Source organism: Entelurus aequoreus, linkage group LG07 (assembly GCF_033978785.1).
Source record: "Entelurus aequoreus isolate RoL-2023_Sb linkage group LG07, RoL_Eaeq_v1.1, whole genome shotgun sequence".
Lineage (NCBI taxonomy): Eukaryota > Metazoa > Chordata > Actinopteri > Syngnathiformes > Syngnathidae > Entelurus > Entelurus aequoreus.
The window spans coordinates 74,803,774-74,823,669 of record NC_084737.1 but is presented as its reverse complement, the minus strand read 5'-3'; the positions used below and the strand labels follow the sequence as shown (position 1 = coordinate 74,823,669).

Here is a 19,896-nt window from a genome sequence, read left to right as displayed (position 1 = left end):
TAATTTTTTTTTCCCTCCCACACACTACTGAAACACTTTCATACACGCTACTGAAAACCTCTCTCTCTCTCTCACACACACACACACACACACACACACACACATACCTGGAATTATTTTTCATGAGTATGTGTAAAAGGATTTCACTTGTGTGTGTGTGTGAGAGCTTTTCATTTGTGCGTGTGAGAGAAAAAAAATTCAGTAGAATTCGTAAAAAAAAGAATTTCACTTGTGTGTGAGAGCTTTTCACTAGTGTGTGTGAGAGAAAACCATTTCAGTAGTGTGTATGAGAGTGTTTCAGTAGTGTGTGTGAGAGAAAAACATTTCAGTTGTTTATGTGAGAGCATTTAAGTTGTGTATTAAGAGGTACACTACCGTTCAAAAGTTTGGGGTCACCCAAACAATTTTGTGGAATAGCCTTCATTTCTAAGAACAAGAATAGACTGTCGAGTTTCAGATGAAAGTTCTCTTTTTCTGGCCATTTTGAGCGTTTAATTGACCCCACAAATGTGATGCTCCAGAAACTCAATCTGCTCAAAGGAAGGTCAGTTTTGTAGCTTCTGTAACGAGCTAAACTGTTTTCAGATGTGTGAACATAATTGCACAAGGGTTTTCTAATCATCAATTAGCCTTCTGAGCCAATGAGCAAACACATTGTACCATTAGAACACTGGAGTGATAGTTGCTGGAAATGGGCCTCTATACACCTATGTAGAAATTGCACCAAAAACCAGACATTTGCAGCTAGAATAGTCATTTACCACATTAGCAATGTATAGAGTGTATTTCTTTAAAGTTAAGACTAGTTTAAAGTTATCTTCATAGAAAAGTACAGTGCTTTTCCTTCAAAAATAAGGACATTTCAATGTGACCCCAAACTTTTGAACGGTAGTGTAATTCTGAATAATGTCCCTAACGGCCCTTCATATACTCCGGCTTCCTCCCACCTCCAAAGACATGCACCTGGGGAAGGTTGGTCGGTAACACTAGATTGGCCCTCGAGTGTGAATGTTGTCTGTCTATCTGTGTTGGCCCTGCGATGAGGTGGTGACTTGTCCTTCCACCCGAGTGCAGCTGGGATAGTCTTCAGGGACAAGCCGTAGAAAATGGATGGATCCTGGTTGGCAATGCACAAAACACCAAGCATTGATTTTGCGTGAGTTAAAGGATAAATGGCTCCCCCTGGTGTAGAAATGCGGGCCATGCACGGTCAATGTTGTAAGGGCTGCAGCATCCAGTCCATCAGTCACCATTGCAACCATTTATCTGTTTACCTTTAGGTCTAGGTGCTTAAAAAATACCACAAGGTGAATTATATGTGGTGATATTGTGAATGAAGCGTTCTTTAATTTGGCTGTTTTTGTGACACGAAAAGGGATGGATGAAAACCAGAGCCAGTCCAAATGTAAGCACTTCCATGACGTCCGTGTCCACTGTGACTGCACAGATATCTAATCAATAACAACACACAGCATGCATCCATACCTCGTCTGTCTGCCCTCATCTTTCCTAATGATGTTTTCTGCTCTCCAGTTTCTGGTTACAGAGCAGCGCACCTAAATTCATCGCCAGATGATCTGAGATGTAAAACGAAGATGAGACCGCGGAAAGGCCCGTCATAGAAAGGTTGAAATATAGTACACAAGCGGCTTGAGATGACAATGCAACTACCAAAAAAAGAGTGGGGCCATAGAAGTATGGATATATTAAATAAAAATAATAAATAGAAAAATATATACAGTAGGTAATTTTTAATAATCCTATTGTATGAAAATCACCAGGGGTTTATTCAGGAACATGTGTTCAAAATACCAATAACACAAACTGTGGCCATTGAATTATGTTATGAATGTATTCTCTATTGCCAAAAGTATTTGGCCACCCATCCAATTGATCAGAATCCGGTGTCCTAATCACTTGGCCCGGCCACAGGTGTATAAAATCAAGCACTTAGGGATGGAGACTGTTTCTACAAACATTTATTAAGGAATGTGCCGCTCTCAGTGATTTCCAGCGTGGAACTGTCATAGGATGCCACCTGTGCAACAAATCCAGTCGTGAAATGTCCTCGCTCCGAAGTATTCCAAAGTCATCTGTCAGCTTTATTATAAGAAAATGGAAGAGTTTGGGAACAACAGCAACTCAGCCACAAAGTGGTAGGCCACGTAAACTCTCACAGGGAGGGGTCAGCAGATGCTAAAGCGCATAGTGCAAAGTGGTCGCCGACTTTCTGCACAGTCAGTTGCTACGGAGCTCCAAACTTCATGTGAACCTTCCAATTAGCCCACGTACAGTACGCAGAGAGCTTTATGGAATGGGTTTCCATGGCCGAGCAGTTGTATCTAAGCCATACATCACCAAGTCCAATGCAAAGCGTCGGATGCAGTGGATCACGCTTTTCCATCTGGCAATCTGATGGACGAGTCTGGGTTTGGAGGTTGCTAGGAGAACGGTACATTTCGGACTGCATTGTGCCGAGTGTGAAATTTGGTGGAGGAGGAATTCTGGTGTGGGGTTGTTTTTCAGGATTTGGGCTCCTTAGTTCCAGTTAAATAAACTTTGAATGCTCAAGGATACAAAAACATTTTGGACAATTCCATGCTCCCAACCTTGTGGGAACACTTTGGAGCGGGCCCCTTCCTCTTCCAACATGACTGTGCACCAGTGCACAAAGCAAGGTCCATAAAAACATGGATAACAGAATCTGGTATGGATGAACTTGACTGGCCTGCACAGAGTCCTGACCTGAACCCGATAGAACACCTTTGGGATGATTTAGAACGGAGACTGAGAGCCAGGCCTTCTCCACCAACATCAGTGTGTGACCTCACCAATGCGCTTTCGGAAGAATGGTTGAAAATTCCTATAAACACACTCCGCAACCTTGTGGACAGCCCTCCCAGAAGAGTTGAAGCTGTAATAGCTGCAAAAGGTGGACCCACATCATATTGAACCCTATGGGTTTGGAATGGGATGGCACTTCAAGTTCATATGTGAGTCAAGGCAGGTGGCCAAATACTTTTGGCAATATAGTGTATATTTTTTGTGTTTTGTAACATTTTCGTCAGTAAAACTAAACTTGGGTGTGTGTGTGGGCGCACAATACACACCCACCCACACACACACACACACACACACACACACACACACACACACACACACACACACACACACACACACACACACACACGTGTCCACTCTCACTCCAGAATTGCATGAGTTGCAGAGCAAGTATTCGAATTCTTACATAATTACGTCCCTCAAATGTGCGACGTCACAAATGGCCCACGGTTTAAAAAGGCTACAAAACGCAACATTCAAAGGCTTTCAAAACTACATTCGAGCTCACGGCAAAATGCATGAACCTTATCATTTTGACACTTTGTTATTGTTTAACACGAATATCTGACATTGTAACAACATTTATAAGTCAGAAAAGACGAAAATCCTCCCTTTAATGTTCAATGTTAATGTGTTATTTTATTTTATTTTACCAGGTATTTACTACAACAGAAGTAAAAAAAAATGCTGGCAAAATTTTTTTTTAAAAATTAAGTAAATGCATTAACGCAAAGCAACACACAGGGATTGATGTTTAATAAATAATATTTTGTATCATTTTATGTTGGGGATTTTTTAGGTACATATGCTCGAAATGAGAAATAACACAGAATAAAAATTATTTTTTTTTTTTTATTATTGTGTACCTATATCATAGAATATAGGACATTTAAATCAATAATATAAAAACATTTTTAATGTTTTAATTTTGTATCAAAAGATGTATGTTGTAAAAGATAAATACATATGTCAACGTACTACTACTAATAATAATGGTATTAATAAACATACACTACCGTTCAAAAGTGTGGGGTCACCCAAACAATTTTGTGGAATAGCCTTCATTTTTAAGAACAAGAATAGACTGTCGAGTTTCAGATGAAAGTTCTCTTTTTCTGGCCATTTTGAGCGTTTAATTGACCCCACAAATGTGATGCTCCAGAAACTCAATCTGCTCAAAGGAAGGTCAGTTTTGTAGCTTCTGTAACGAGCTAAGCTGTTTTCAGATGTGTGAACATGATTGCACAAGGGTTTTCTAATCATCAATTAGCCTTCTGAGCCAATGAGCAAACACATTGTACCATTAGAACACTGGAGTGATAGTTTCTGGAAATGGGCCTCTATACACCTATGTAGATATTGCACCAAAAACCAGACATTTGCAGCTAGAATAGTCATTTACCACATTAGCAATGTATAGAGTGTATTTCTTTCAAGTTAAGACTAGTTTTAAGTTATCTTCATTGAAAAGTACAGTGCTTTTCCTTCAAAAATAAGGACATTTCAATGTGACCCCAAACTTTTGAACGGTAGTGTATGTTGCTTCGTATCGTTATAGAAGCATTGAGTGTTTAGTCAAAAGTTCCTTCCTTTTATGGCATGTAAAGATGTAAATTAACATCATATTCAGCCAGGTATTTATTTGTAAGACCTAAACAAGAGCCTCATTTAAAAGTTGTGGTAAGAATTATTAACTCCGAGCACCCTTGAACTCACCTGCTTATTTAAATTGCACAATTCAATGTAATGCAAATAACTGCGGCCGTTTGGCCGCTAGAGGGCAGTGAGTGAATGAATGCTAGTGGAAGGAGATACAGCTTGAAAGCTTCGGAGTAGGACTTCACATAAATAACCAAGACTTATGAAATTGGTCATTGTTTGCTAATTAATTTGCAGTTATTTCATACTGTAAATTATCCCATTTTAATTCCATATTCATTCATTGTTCTAACATTAGTGCTGTTCTCTATTTACTTATGATAAGTTGTGTACTCTGCAGAGCAGCGTCACTGCCAATAGATCATTTTGGGAAAAATGTGTTTCCATATATTAGCCACATCGAGCTATAATCCGCAGATATATACTTTGCAAAATGTGTTATTTACACAGAAATATTCTGTAAATTACCTTAATTGTTTTCAAACACTGTCAGTAACACGGCAGTAAAACGGCTGATCAGACAAAACAGAAGTCATCGTCTACCAGTAAATGGAAGGACACTGCAACACCTGCAGTGAGCGAACTCGTTCAAAAAAATGGCACCATAGCACAAACAAAACACCTTCTTAACTTGTATTTATTATGACCTTCAGCAAAGAAAAATCCACAAATGACTTTATAGTCCGGAATTTAAAATATGGTCATGTCTGCTTTTGGACGATTGTACTGAATATTAATGTTGTTGTATTTTTTTAAAGTGCAATGGCAAAAAAGCTATTCCTCTATTCTTCTTCTATGAGTTGGCGTATAGCAAATGTCACAGTGAACCCTGTAATATCCGACCTACACATCTGGGGCCGTACTTATCAAGCTTCTTAGAGTGCCATTTTACACTTAAGTCCTGAGAATTTGCGAAATTTAGTCCTACTCTCAAACTTAAGAATAAAAGCTCTTTATCAACGTTCTTAAGTCTAAGAATCACTCCTACTCTCCACGATATTTAAGAGACCTTCAGAGGTGTCTTAAGTGGTTAGGAGTTGCCAGCAGGGGATGGCACTGAGGCGAGAGAGACGTGCGCGAACATTCAGGGAGCGGAACGATGTTCTGGATTTGTTTGATGACGAGCAGCTGATCAAACGGTATCGTTTAGACAGAGCGGGTATTATTTTTGTCACAGATTTAATACTTTTCGATTCCATGTTGATTTCTGCATGTGTCTGCAGTGGGCTAGTATATATAGAGCCACCCACACCAGTTTCAAATTAGTTGCCTAATTAATGAATTGGAAAGAAAATGTTATGACAGTAGCGTATGTGTGTGGCCGTGAGGTGAGTGACGTCAGTGAGTGTGTGGGCGATAGAAGAGAGGGAGCGGTAGCGTGAGTGCCGGCGGGGACTAGTTTGTTTTGTATTATTTTGTTCTTTATTGTCAAAATATACACTCCCATTGTCCACTTAAATATTTCCAAGATATTTCTTTATTCTTAGACAACGGATTCCCTTCCGTGATTGGTCATTTCTATGGACACAGAAATGACGTCACCTAAAATTCCGTTTACGGCACATAGTAATGTCGTAATTCAGCTCTGAGTGTGACACTTAAGATTCAGTCCTACACTTCGCTGAAAGTGTGAGTAAGACGCTTGATAACTAACTTTTAAGTGCAGCTTTCAGCGAAGAATTTATTTACTCTTAAGTCAACTCTTAGCAGACTTCTTAGGAGTAATTCTGAGAAGCTTGATAAGTATGGCCCCTGATCTCATAGATAGAGATCAACATAACTCTTTTTTTACCAACCACGGGAAGGAAGAAAGTGAATGTAAAGGACACTGCTGAGAAGATAAAGTAGATGATATTCATTGAATTAAAGGAATAAATCATCAAAACATTGACTTGGCGAAGCAATAACAGCGCATCCCTGCAAGTCTGCCCCATATTGAAGCAGAATGAGTCTAATGTCAGCCAAGACTGTTAAAATAATACCTAAACGGCGGACATTTATACATGAAAATTGTAAAAAAAAAAAAGCTGCTGATGGTGTGTTTGACGAAGAAGCAGCTGGAAGGAGATGCCGTAGAAGTCCACTCTCCAAGGCAAATGCTGTACATTATTACGTTACTTCATAAAACTACTGTTAGTTTTAGGGCTGCAACAACTAATCGGTTAAATCGATCAAAATCGATTATAAAAGTAGTTGCCGATTAATTTAGTCATCGATTCGTTGGATCTATGCTATGCGCATGCGCAGAGGCAAATTATTATTATTTTTTTTTTTATATAAACCTTTATTTATAAACTGCAACATGTACAAACAGCTGAGAAACAATAATCAAAATAAGTATGGTGCCAGTATGCTGTTTTTTTCCCCCCCATAAAATACTGGAAATTATAGAAATGTAATTTGTCTCTTTTATCAGATTAATAATCGAGAGATTAATCGATTATCAAATTAATCGTTAGTTGCAGCCCTAGTTAGTTTTTTATATCATATTTTTTATCTAAAAAAATATTTTTTCTTTTAAAAGGCACGTTGAATGATTGGCAACACTAAATTGGCCCCAGTGTGTGAATGTTGTCTGTCTATCTGTGTTGGCCCTGCGATGAGGTGGCGACTTGTCCAGGGTGTACCCCGCCTTCCGCCCGAATGCAGCTGAGATAGCCTCCGGCCCCCACCCCGCCACCCCAAAAAGGGACAAGCGGTAGAAAATGGATGGACGGATGAATGTAAAATTGTGCTGTTTTAGATGGGCCAAGCACGGATTAAATTGATTGTTATTCTCATTGTATCCCATTGGGTTGAGTTTTTTTCTTGCCCTGATGTGGGATGTCGTTGTGGCTTGTGCAGCCCTTTGAGACACTTGTGATTAAGGTCTAAAATGATACACTTTGATTGATTGATGATTGGTGTCATTGGGAGACGTTGATTTGAGATACAAGTGTTTTGTGTTAAGAGCTCGTCACAGAACCAATTAAAGTGGTTAAGTGAGGTACTGTGGGGCGGCATGGCTCGGTTGGTAGAGTGGCCGTGCCAGCATACTTGAGGGTTCCGGGTTCAATCCCCGCTTCCGCCATCCTAGTCACTGCCGTCGTGTCCTTGGGCAAGACGCTCTACTAGGGCTGTGAATCGTTGGGTGTCCCACGATTCGATTCAATATCGATTCTTGGGGTCAGGATTCGATTCAAAATTGATATTTTTTTTTTTTCAATTCAACACGAATCTCGATTTAAAACGATTCTCTATTCATTCAATACATAGGATTTCAGCAGGATCTACCCCAGTCTGCTGGCATGCAAGCAGAGTACTACAAACCCCGTTTCCATATGAGTTGGGAAATTGTGTTAGATGTAAATATAAAAGGAATTTGCAAATAATTTTCAACCCATATTCAGTTGAATATGCTACAAAGACAACATATTTGATGTTCAAACTGATAAAAAAAAATATTTTTTTGCAAATAATCATTAACTTTAGAATTTGATGCCAGCAACACGTGACAAAGAAGTTGGGAAAGGTGGCAATAAATACTGATAAAGTTGAGGAATGCTCATCAAACACTTATTTGGAACATCCCACAGGTGAACAGGCAAATTGGGAACAGGTGGGTGCCATGATTGGGTATAAAAGTAGATTCCATGAAATGCTCAGTCATTCACAAACAAGGATGGGGCGAGGGTCACCACTTTGTCAACAAATGCGTGAGCAAATTGTTGAACAGTTTAAGAAAAGCGTTTCTCAACCAGCTATTGCAAGGAATTTAGGGATTTCACCATCTACGCTCCGTAATATCATCAAAGGGTTCAGAGAATCTGGAGAAATCACTGCACGTAAGCAGCTAAGCCTGTGACATTCCATCCCTCAGGCTGTACTGCATCAACAAGCGACATCAGTGTGTAAAGGATATCACCACATGGGCTCAGGAACACTTCAGAAACCCACTGTCAGTAACTACAGTTGGTCGCTACATCTGTAAGTGCAAGTTAAAGCTCTACTATGCAAGGCGAAAACCGTTTATCAACAACACCCAGAAACGCCGTCGGCTTCGCTGGGCCTGAGCTCATCTAAGATGGACTGATACAAAGTGGAAAAGTGTTCTGTGGTCTGACGAGTCCACATTTCAAATTGTTTTTGGAAACTGTGGACGTCGTGTCCTCCGGACCAAAGAGGAAAAGGACCATCCGGATTGTTATAGGCGCAAAGTTGAAAAGCCAGCATCTGTGATGGTATGGGGGTGTATTAGTGCCCAAGACATGGGTAACTTACACATCTGTGAAGGCGCCATTAATGCTGAAAGGTACATACAGGTTTTGGAGCAACATATGTTGCCATCCAAGCAACGTTACCATGGACGCCCCTGCTTATTTCAGCAAGACAATGCCAAGCCACGTGTTACATCAACGTGGCTTCATAGTAAAAGAGTGCGGGTACTAGACTGGCCTGCCTGTAGTCCAGACCTGTCTCCCATTGAAAATGTGTGGCGCATTATGAAGCCTAAAATAGCACAAGGGAGACCCTCGGACTGTTGAACAACTTAAGCTGTACATCAAGCAAGAATGGGAAAGAATTCCACCTGAGAAGTTTCAAAAATGTGTCTCCTCAGTTCCCAAACATTTACTGAGTGTTGTTAAAAGGAAAGGCCATGTAACACAGTGGTGAACATGCCCTTTCCCAACTACTTTGGCACGTGTTGCAGCCATGAAATTGTAAGTTAATTATTATTTGCAAAAAAATAAAAAATAAAGTTTATGAGTTTGAACATCAAATATCTTGTCTTTGTAGTGCATTCAATTGAATATGGGTTGAAAAGGATTTGCAAATCATTGTATTCCGTTTACATCTAACACAATTTCCCAACTCATATGGAAACAGGGTTTGTAGATTTTTGTAAAAAGCTTTTATAATTGTAAATGACAATGTTTCATCAACTGATTGCAATAATGTAAATTTGTTTTAACTATTAAATGAACCAAAAATATGACTTATTCTATCTTTGTGAAAATATTGGACACAGTGTGTTGTCAAGCTTATGAGATGCGATGCAAGTGTAAGCCACTGGGACACTATTGTTCATTTCTTTTTTTTTCTTTTTTTATAAATGTCTAATGATAATGTCAATGAGGGATTTTGAATCACTGCTATGTTGAAATTGTAACTAATATTGATACTGTAGTTGATATTATTCATTTTTGTTTCACTACTTTTGGTTTGTTCTGTGTCGTGTTTGTGTCTCCTCTCAATTGCTCTGTTTATTGCAGTTCTGAGTGTTGCCGGGTCGGGTTTGGTTTTGGAATTGGATTGCATTGTTATGGTATTGCTGTGTACTGTTTTGTTGGATTGATTAATTTAAAAAAAATAAAAATTAATAAATAAATGAATAAATAAAAAAATCGATTTAAAAAAAAAAGAGAATCGATTCTGAATCGCACATCGTGTGAATCGATTTTTTCCCACACCCCTATGCTCTACCCACCTGCTCCCAGTGTCACCCACACTGGTTTAAATGTAACTTAGATATTGGGTTTCACTATGTAAAGCACTTTGAGTCACTAGAGAAAAACGCTATATAAATATAATTCACTTCACTACTACTGTACATGAAAAATGCAGGAAAATAATATTAACTTATTGACATTTAAATGCCTACTTCTGTAAACACACGTTAACACAAAAGCAAAACTTTATGAGAATAACGTTATTGCGTTGTGTGCGAGAAAATGCAGGCTATCAGCGCAGTCAAAGTCAGCTCGCCTGCTTGGTGCACTTCCGGAAGTTCGGACGAGGGGTGTGCTGCCTCCGTCACCCCCACCTTCAATCTCCGTCCACTTGCACGCCTTTTTGTTTTCTTTTGTTCGCAGCAGCACTGCGGCGCGACGCGGACGGCACGGCAGGTGAGAGACCTTTCCCCGCACGGGGTGGCTTGTGTTCGGCGTGTTTTGTTTGCGTGTCGGTGTGTTTGTTGGGGCTCCGCAGACGATAGCGACTGCGAGACCGCAACGCCACGGTGCCGCCCGCCTGGCTGCCGGGTTGTGTTGTGTTGTGTTGTGTTACCAAACTAGCCAACACGCTGCTTGGCTTTTTCCTTTTTTTTTTTTTTGGGCAGTGGGTGTGCTTTTTCATAACAGGATATCAAAACCGGCTTTTTTTTTTTCTTTTTCTTTTTTTTTTTGGTGTGTCGCCTCCCTGACGTGTGTCACTTGTTACCTAACTGATCTTTCGCGCTCAACATAACCGCATTTAGATGTCCAAGTTGTCCCCAGTGTACTGCTATAAATAGTTTTAATTCAAGTCTCAAGTTTAATTTCAATCAAACTTTTTTTTTTTTCCCTCCACCAGTAAAAAGACGTCCGTCGTTGTTTTTAATAATTTGATCAAGCCACATTATTATAATAATATAATGCAGCTGTACATATACTGTAATACTGTACATGGTAATGGTTATATATTGTATATACGATATCCATCCACCCATCCATCCATTTTCTACTACTTGTCCCTTTTGGGGTCACAGGGGGGAAGCCTATCTCAGCTGCATTCGGGCGGAAGGCGGGGTACACCCTGGACAAGTCGCCACCTCATCGCAGGGACCATCGCATGTATATATGATATCAACATATACAAACCCCGTTTCCATATGAGTTGGGAAATTGTGTTAGATGTAAATATAAACGGAATACAATGATTTGCAAATCCTTTTCAACCCATATTCAATTGAATGCACTACAAAGACAAGATATTTGATGTTCAAACTCATAAACTTTATTTCTTTTTTGCAAATAATAATTAACTTAGAATTTCATGGCTGCAACACGTGCCAAAGTAGTTGGGAAAGGGCATGTTCACCACTGTGTTACATGGCCTTTCCTTTTAACAACACTCAGTAAACGTTTGGGAACTGAGGAGACACATTTTTGAAGCTTCTCAGGTGGAATTATTTCCCTTTCTTGCTTGATGTACAGCTTAAGTTGTTCAACAGTCCGGGGGTCTCCCTTGTGCTATTTTAGGCTTCATAATACAAATGTATTTATTTATCATTTATAATGCGCCACACATTTTCAATGGGAGACAGGTCTGGACTACAGGCAGGCCAGTCTAGTACCCGCACTCTTTTACTATGAAGCCACGTTGATGTAACACGTGGCTTGGCATTGTCTTGCTGAAATAAGCAGGGGCGTCCATTTCCCAACTCATATGGATACGGGGTTTGTATATATGATATAAACATATAATATAATACATGAGTATATATGTAACAGGGTCAATTATGTCTTGTAAATAATGTATTTTATAATGTTTTATTATTGTTATAATTACACAAAATGTGTAAGTTGCATGTAAATACCTGAATGTTGTTCAATGTTTTGTCAATGTGGAACTATTGTCTCGTTGTGAAGTGAAGTGAATTATATTTATATAGCGCTTTTCTCTCGTGACTCAAAGCGCGTTTACATAGTGAAACCCAATATCTAAGTTCCATTTAAACCAGTGTGGGTGGCACTGGGAGCAGGTGGGTAAAGTGTCTTGCCCAAGGACACAACGGCAGTGACTAGGATAGTGGAAGCGGGGATCAAACCTGGAACCCTCAAGTTGCTGGCACGGCCACTCTACAAACCGAGCTATACCGAGCTATATTGTTGTCCCTTCTACTGCAATAATTACTGTGACACCTGTCTTTTTATATGCGTTGGACACGCCTTCCAACTTCCCTTTTGTCTACGATAACGAATTATCATTAACCGTGCGACGACAGAAAATGTATTGTCTTGTTAAGAACTTAAGTTCACTTTCTTGTTCATTGTTATATTTGTGTAGGGGCTCGACGATGGCAGAAAGTTATTGACAACAATTGTATTCTATGTATTATCAGGTATGTTTTTATTTCACTGTTGTACGTAACTCCGCCTTTTTGTCTACGATAACGGGACAGGGACTCGACGATGGCAGAAAGTTATTGACGACAATTGTATTCTGTGTATTATCAGTCAAATGCAGCTGAGCAGCAACCCTTGGTGTCGGTCGTGTTCCATAAAATCCACACAACGCAAAAGAAAAGTCCACCGGTTGCATATATCATATACTGTACATATATTATGTAAATATTACATATATGTTATATTTTATATTGCTACTACGGTACATTTTTAGTCTGCCTGCATTGTCCTTTCCATCCTTTGTAACTGAGCTACTGTGTGGAACAATTTCCCTTGTGGATCATTAAAGTTTGTCTAATGTCAATCAATCAATCAATGTTTACTTCTATAGCCCTAAATCACAAGTGTCTCAAAGGGCTGCACAAGCCACGACATCCTCGGCTCAGATCTAACATCAGGGTAAGAAAAAACTTAACCCAATGGGATGACAATGAGAAACCTTGGAGGGGACCACAGATGTGTGGTCCATAATAATGTGAGAGTCCAGTCTAATCGTCTAATGTCTAAAAGAAAACACATTTTTGAGGTGTAATATTAGATGATAAAATGAGCTGGATCTCATGTAAAAAATATACAACATAATTGATTGAGTTTGATTGATTGAGAAGTTTATTGACATCTTAAACAATTTAATCCATTTAATGCTTTAAAAAGGCAAATGGATGGCACAAAAAAACAAAAGGCTTGTTTCCATTGTGGTCCATTAAATATTCATCACATTAAATATTCATCACATTCAATAATAAAATATATATAACCTGTAACATGTATATAAAAAAATTACGTTAAAAAATGGATAAATGATGTACATATACACAGTATACATGTCAGGTGATTTGAAAAACTATATATACAAAAAATGGGGGGGGGGTATATACACTATGTACTTGACACTATGTACATGACTATGCACATGTTGACTCCCAAGAGTGTGCAAAACAGAATGAGAAATGATATATACACTATAACCACATATAAATACTGTATATATACACTATAACCACATATAAACCTGCTTGATGCTTCGGAAAGTTGCTGGGGATCAATTTTGGTTCAGATCAGGTAGAGGTTGAGCTGAGCCATGATTTTATGGCAGTTTTCAAATTTAGTAGGGAAGTTTGAATTTTAAGGTCTGTTGGTAGCGCATTCCACTGTGTGGTGGCAAAATAGTAGAATGCATTTTTTCCCATGAGAGTCTTGAATTTGGGGGGGGCGAGGTCTGAGGAACTCCCTCTCGTGTAGTACCTGCGAGCATCACTTACTCTGGTGAAATAGTTTGACAGGTACTTGGGGAAGTACCAGTAGCAAGAAACACGTCAATAATGAATAAAGCAAAACGTGTTCTAGACCGGGCAGCACGGTGGATGAGGGGTTAGTGCGTCTGCCTCCCAATACGAAGGTCCTGGGTTCGGTCCTGCTCGGGATCTTTCTTTGTGGATTTTGCATGTTCTCCCCGTGACTGCGTGGGTTCTCTCCGGGTACTCCGGCTTCCTCCCACCTCCAAAAACATGCACCTGGGGATAGGTTGATTGGCAACACTAAATTGGCCCTACTGTGTGAGTGTGAATGTTGTCTGTCTATCTGTGTTGGCCCTCTGATGAGGTGGCGACTTGTCCAGGGTGTGCACCGCCTTCCACCCGAATGCAGCTGAGATAGGCCTCAGCGACCCCGAACGGGACAAGCGGTAGAAAATGGATGGATGGATGCATGTTCTAGACCGACTTAAACAAGTTGAAAAACTTATTCGGGTGTTACCATTTAGTGGTCAATTGTACGGAATATGTACTGTACTGCAATCTACTAATAAAAGTTTCAATCAATCAATCAATGCCAGCGGCCCAAAAAAAATATATATATATTTTTTTAAATTATTATGTTGCGTTTGACGGGGGAAGGAGACGACACAACGATAGGGTAGTGTTGTAATGATACCAATATTGTGGTACCGGTACCAGTACTAAAATTTTTTAGATACTTTTCAGTACTTTTCTAAATAAAGGGGACCACAAAAAATTGCATTATTGACTTTATTTTAACAAAAAAACTTAGGGTACATTAAGCATGTGTTTCTTATTGCAGTTAAGTCCTTAAATAAGATAGTGAACATACTAGACAACTTGTCTTTTAGTAGTAAGTAAGTAAACAAAGGCTCCTAATTAGTCTGCTGACGTATGCAGTAACATATTGTGTTATTTATCATTCTATTTTGTCAACATTATTAAGGACAAGTGGTAGAAAATGAATTATTAATCTACATGTTCATTTACTGTTAATATCTGCTTACTTTCTCTTTTAACATGTTCTATCTACACTTCTGTTAAAATGTAATAATCACTTGTTTTTCTGTTGTTTGATACTTTACATTAGTTTTGGATGATACCACACATTTTGGTATGAATCCGATACCAAGTCGTTACAGGATCATCCAGGGACATATTTCCTGAGTTTATAAACACAATATACATTTTAAAAAAACGAAAGAAAAATATCGACGTAATCATAGTAGCATCGTGCCTGTACTTGGTATCATTACAGTGGATGTCAGGTGTAGTTCCACCCATGGCGTTTGTTTATATTGTGACGCTGGTGAGCTACGGTGTGTAGTGAAGCCTGTTTAGCTATTCCTCGTCCTGCAGGGATGATACTTGTAAGAAACATACTTTATTTGTCGCCATGGAGACAAGGATTAGTGATTTAGAAGTAGCTAAAACACTGACTAGCCATGTCATAAAGCACCTCTTCCTGAGGGTGTTTCAGTGTTATAACTTCACCATTATCGTTAGTTTTTAAGCCAAAATGCGTCCGTTCTCCCTTTTCTGTCTACACACTGTGTCTGCTTGTAAGTACTCCGTGATTGTGCGCTGCCGAACATGCTCCTCTGCTCGTAAAACCAGCAACTTCAACGCGGGGGTGGTGCGGGACCGGTACATTTCAGAGACGGTATAGTGCCAAAAATGATTCATTAGTATCGCGGTACTATACTAACACCGGTATACCGTACAACCCTACGACAGGATAAAGCTCAACAGGTGTATTGAGCTAAATTATGTGTTGGGGTGTGTATGCTACTAATGGTGTATGAGGTAAGACGATGTGAGGAATTAGCAATGTAAATGTTACCAGTGTTTGTTGTTCGTGCGTGTTGGTTGAATTGTCCAAAAGTCCAGAGGGGCAAGGCAAGAAGGAAGTCCGTAAGCAGGCCAGGGGTCGAGGGCTGGAGAGAGGCGTCGAGGTCCGTTTTCAAGCGGGGGTCGAGGATCGAGGGAAGCAGTCCAAAATCCGGAGGGAAGTCCAGTGAAGCGAGGCGCACAGCTCGATCACAGGAGACGGAAGGAATACTGCAGGGAACACAGAGGACATGTAAGACAAGGGCAGAGGGATGCACAGAGAGCAGGTAACGAGGAGGGAAGCCAGAGACGTGATGCCCACTATGAAACTGTGAACTACGTTCTAGCACTGGATCTTAGGGTCCGCTAGTCTTTATGGCGTCGGCCCTCATCAGATCCAGGTGGGCTGATAGTCGATTGTCCGCAGTGCGGGAAGAGCGAGCAGGGGCGTGTCCCGGGGCGCTCCTGGCGGCGCTTGCTGCAATCCATTTATGTTGAAATAGTTTTGCTTCAAGTTCCACATTTACAGCTTGCAGTCAAGCCGACCTCACTCTCTCGGCTTCCGTCTGACCCTTCCTTTGAGCTCGCTTCAAGAAGCAGCAGTTCATCCTCCGTATGTTCAGCTTCAAAAAGATAAGGTTGTGAATCCTCATTTGACCACAAATAGTCATCGTTGTTGTCTGTTACCAAGTCTGCCATGATTAGAACACACACTCACAGTTGTTGCCAGAAGTCGGAAGAGCGCTGCTATGGAAACGGAAATAAATGCGCGGACGAAATCAGTCCTGGCAATGATTAAAATGACTAGAATACGGTAAATATTGTACATATCACTTATTATTTGTGTCTGTTACTACATTATATATATATACTGTATATTAGGGGTGTAACGGTACACAAACATTTCGGTTCGGTACGTACCTCGGTTTAGAGGTCACGGTTCGGTTCATTTTCGGTACAGTAAGAAAACAACAAAATAAAAATTTTGGGGTTATTTATTTACCAAATTTGCAAAATCTTCCACCAAAAATATTTTTCTTAGTGGAACATTTGATGTGAAGTATTCGGAACCTTGGATAGGTCAATAATTCATAATAACATTGATTTTGATTCAATATTATGTTTTGAGCAATGACAGCTTGAAAGAAAAAAAACAGCTTTGTTTTATTAGTCAACATTGCAACTTTTTCTAAATTACATTTAACCTTTAAGCTTTTTTATTTCACTTTTGTTATGTTTTTGTTTATTTTAATAGTATTTTTAGAATGTGCCGTGGGCCTTTAAAACATTAGCTGTGGGCCGCAAATGGCCTCCGGGGCACACTTTTGACACCCCTGCTATAGATCAAAAAAAAATTAAATCTGATAAATCTATGGATAAAAAGCAGAGCCTGGCGACGCATGCGCGTTTATCATAACTCTCTCGCTCTCTCTGTCTCTGCCCCTCCCTCACCAATGCTGCTGCGCGCACAATTTGTTTTGTTTTTAACCCCTTCTTAACCCTGAACGTACATTGAAAATACAAGCAACCCTAACTCAAAATGCCGGACATTTGAGGCATTTAAGAAACTCCGCCCTGACAGCTCCGCAAAAGAGGACATGTCCGGTGAAAAGAGGACGTATGGTCAGTCTATCCTAGCCCGTTAGCTGCTAGCATGTCGTGTGTTGTGCCTCGGTGTGCATTGTTTACACAACGTGCGTTACGCTACTTAATATGTCTGTGTGGAAACTCGTTCGGTACACCTCCGAACTGAAGCGGAACCCCCGTACTGAAATGGTTCAATACAAATACACGTACCGTTACACACCTTATATATATATATATATATATATATATATATATATATATACTTGCAGTGTGTATATAAAACATTGATAGAGGCTTTTGAAGGCTACAATGGTGACTCCCATTAGCCGCGTCTTCCAAACGTTTTTTTATTGTCTTTAAAATCCTAAAAAAAAGGCGTGAGTTCTTGTCTCTCATAATGATTGTGAATGATAGGCAAAATTCCCCCAAAAATACAGTTCCCCTTTAAGTTGAGGTACCGCTGTAGCAGAAACTATTTAAAAAATCACAATTGAAGTTAAAAAGTGGCTTTGGAGCAATCAAAGCTGCTTACACGGTCACTAAAATGGGCATTATGTTTGACACATCAACCTAATGTGTATTATATTTATCCATGAGAGCATTTTTATTGTAAATTGTGAGGTGTGTGTGTTAAAATCATGGTTGTTTTTACAAATGATGACAGATGTGAACAAAAGCATGTATTGTCTTTGTGTGATGATGTAAATGAGGTGTGGTTGTATTGTATATTAAGTATGTGTCCATGAAAGGGCATTTTATGACTTTTTTCTTAATACTTGTGTATGTTTTTATTGTCATAATTTTATTGCATGATTTCTGTATCCCTTTAATTTAGGTAGCCAGGGACTGCAGATGGAAATGAGCTATTTAGCTATAATCTGGTACAGAACATATCTGTCTTTGAGCTTAATGTTTCTGTACATTGTCCCTTCAAATAAAGACTAAACAAAACAAAAAAAAACACATTAATAACAAGCACACATAAGTACACTTAGTGTATGAAAACTGTTTTACCCCCATACTGTCAGTTAGGATTATTAAACTGCATGCTCTTATTCAGATGATGGAATAAAAAGTGTGAATATTTGCGATATTTATCGTAGTCAAAACATTAGCATGTTGCTTTAGTTGCTATTATTTACCACAAGGAGTGGAAGTACCTATTTAAAAGTGGTGTACGATACTATAAATTTGAATATCAATGCCATACCAAGTATTGGTGATGCCATAACTGATAATGATATTTTTTGCTTTGAAATATTTTTTAAAAATGAGTGATTTTATTATTTTGCAAACAAGACGACGGTCTAGCAATATCAAAGAAATAATTCAGTAATTTCTTGGTTATTATATTATCTCAACCAGTTGAATTGGTTGATGCATTACACAGATATGATGATTGTTGACTTTATGGTGAAACCAGATCAGGATTCATCCTGGCAGTGCAAAGTCAACCGTGACTATAAGTGAACTGCACCGAGCTCTGTGGCTTGCCTTTCTTTGACATCCCTCCCGTCGTCACCAATCACTCCATCAGTTTGTTCCTGTTAGAAAGCTCAGCAGGCGGCTGAGTACGGGAAGTGAGCGCTAAAAGCGGCACAGGTGTGCGGCGGAATGAGACAGGATGAAAGTCGGATCCCACAAAGACAGATCAGTGTTGGTTACAACAAAGAAAAGATGGACATCTTCATCCTGTCTAAGGTTGTTCATTGTATGCTGACACAGCAGGTGTGTGATGGAAGCTCAGGTGTGTGTGACTCACACCGGACGTACAGCTTGAGGGAATGTCGCGGAGGCTGCATCGAGTGCTGAAGGTGGAGTTTTGCTATGTTAAGGCTGGCCTTCTTATGTCGTCCAAACACAGTGGGAGGGCCTGAACAATCATACCTATCTACAAAACCCAAAACCAGTGAAGTTGGCACGTTGTGTAAATGGTAAATAATAACAGAATACAATGATTTGCAAATCATTTTCAACTTATATTCAATTGAATAGACTGCAAAGACACAATATTTAATTTTTGAACTGAGAAACTTATGTTTTGTTTTTGCAGAAACTCTAGTACCCGCATTCTTAGTATGTTGTAACACATGGCTTGGCATTGTCTTGCTGAAATAAGCAGGGGCGTCCATGATGACGTTGCTTGGATGGCAACATATGTTGCTCCAAAACCTGTATGTGCCTTTCAGCATTAATGGTGCCTTCACATATGTGTAAGTTACCCATGTCTTGGGCCACTAATACACCCCCATACCATCACAGATGCTGGCTTTTCAACGTTGTGCCTATAACAATCCGGATGGTTCTTTTCCTCTTTGGTCCGGAGGACATGACATCCACAGTTTCCAAAAACAATTTGAAATGTGGACTCATCAGACCCCAGAACACTTTTACACTTTGCATCAGTCCATCTTAGATGAGCTCGGTTCCAGCGAAGCCGGCGGCGTTTCTGGGTGTTGTTGATAAATGGCTTTGCATAGTAGAGTTTTAACTTGCATTTACAGATGTAGCGACAAACTGTAGTTACCGACAGTGGTTTTCTGAAGTGTTCCTGAGCCCATTTGGTGATATCTTTTACACACTGATGTCGCTTTCTGATGCAGTACCGCCTGAGGGATCGAAGGTCTGTAATATCGCTTACGTGCAGTGATTTCTCCAGATTCTCTGAACCTTTTGATGATATTACGGACCGTAGATGGTGAAATCCCTAAATTCCTTGCAATACCTCGTTGAGAAAGGTTGTTCTTAAACTGTTTGACAATTTGCTCACGCATTTG

General features: G+C 39.7%; 1 protein-coding gene across 3 annotated transcripts in view; it reads left to right on the top strand.

Annotated features, from left to right (window-relative positions):
- LOC133654259 (helicase ARIP4-like) overlaps positions 1-19,896 on the top strand; it is a 244,424-nt gene that overhangs the window by 50,757 nt on the left and 173,771 nt on the right. The window contains exon 1 of one of the 3 annotated variants that reach the window (XM_062054485.1): positions 10,272-10,385. The exons of 1 other annotated variant lie outside the window; for it this stretch is intronic. The gene's annotated coding sequence lies outside the window, so the exon portion shown is untranslated. Of the gene's footprint in view, positions 1-10,271; positions 10,386-19,896 lie in introns of those variants that run through there. One more of the 3 variants, XM_062054488.1, reaches the window with a different exon arrangement.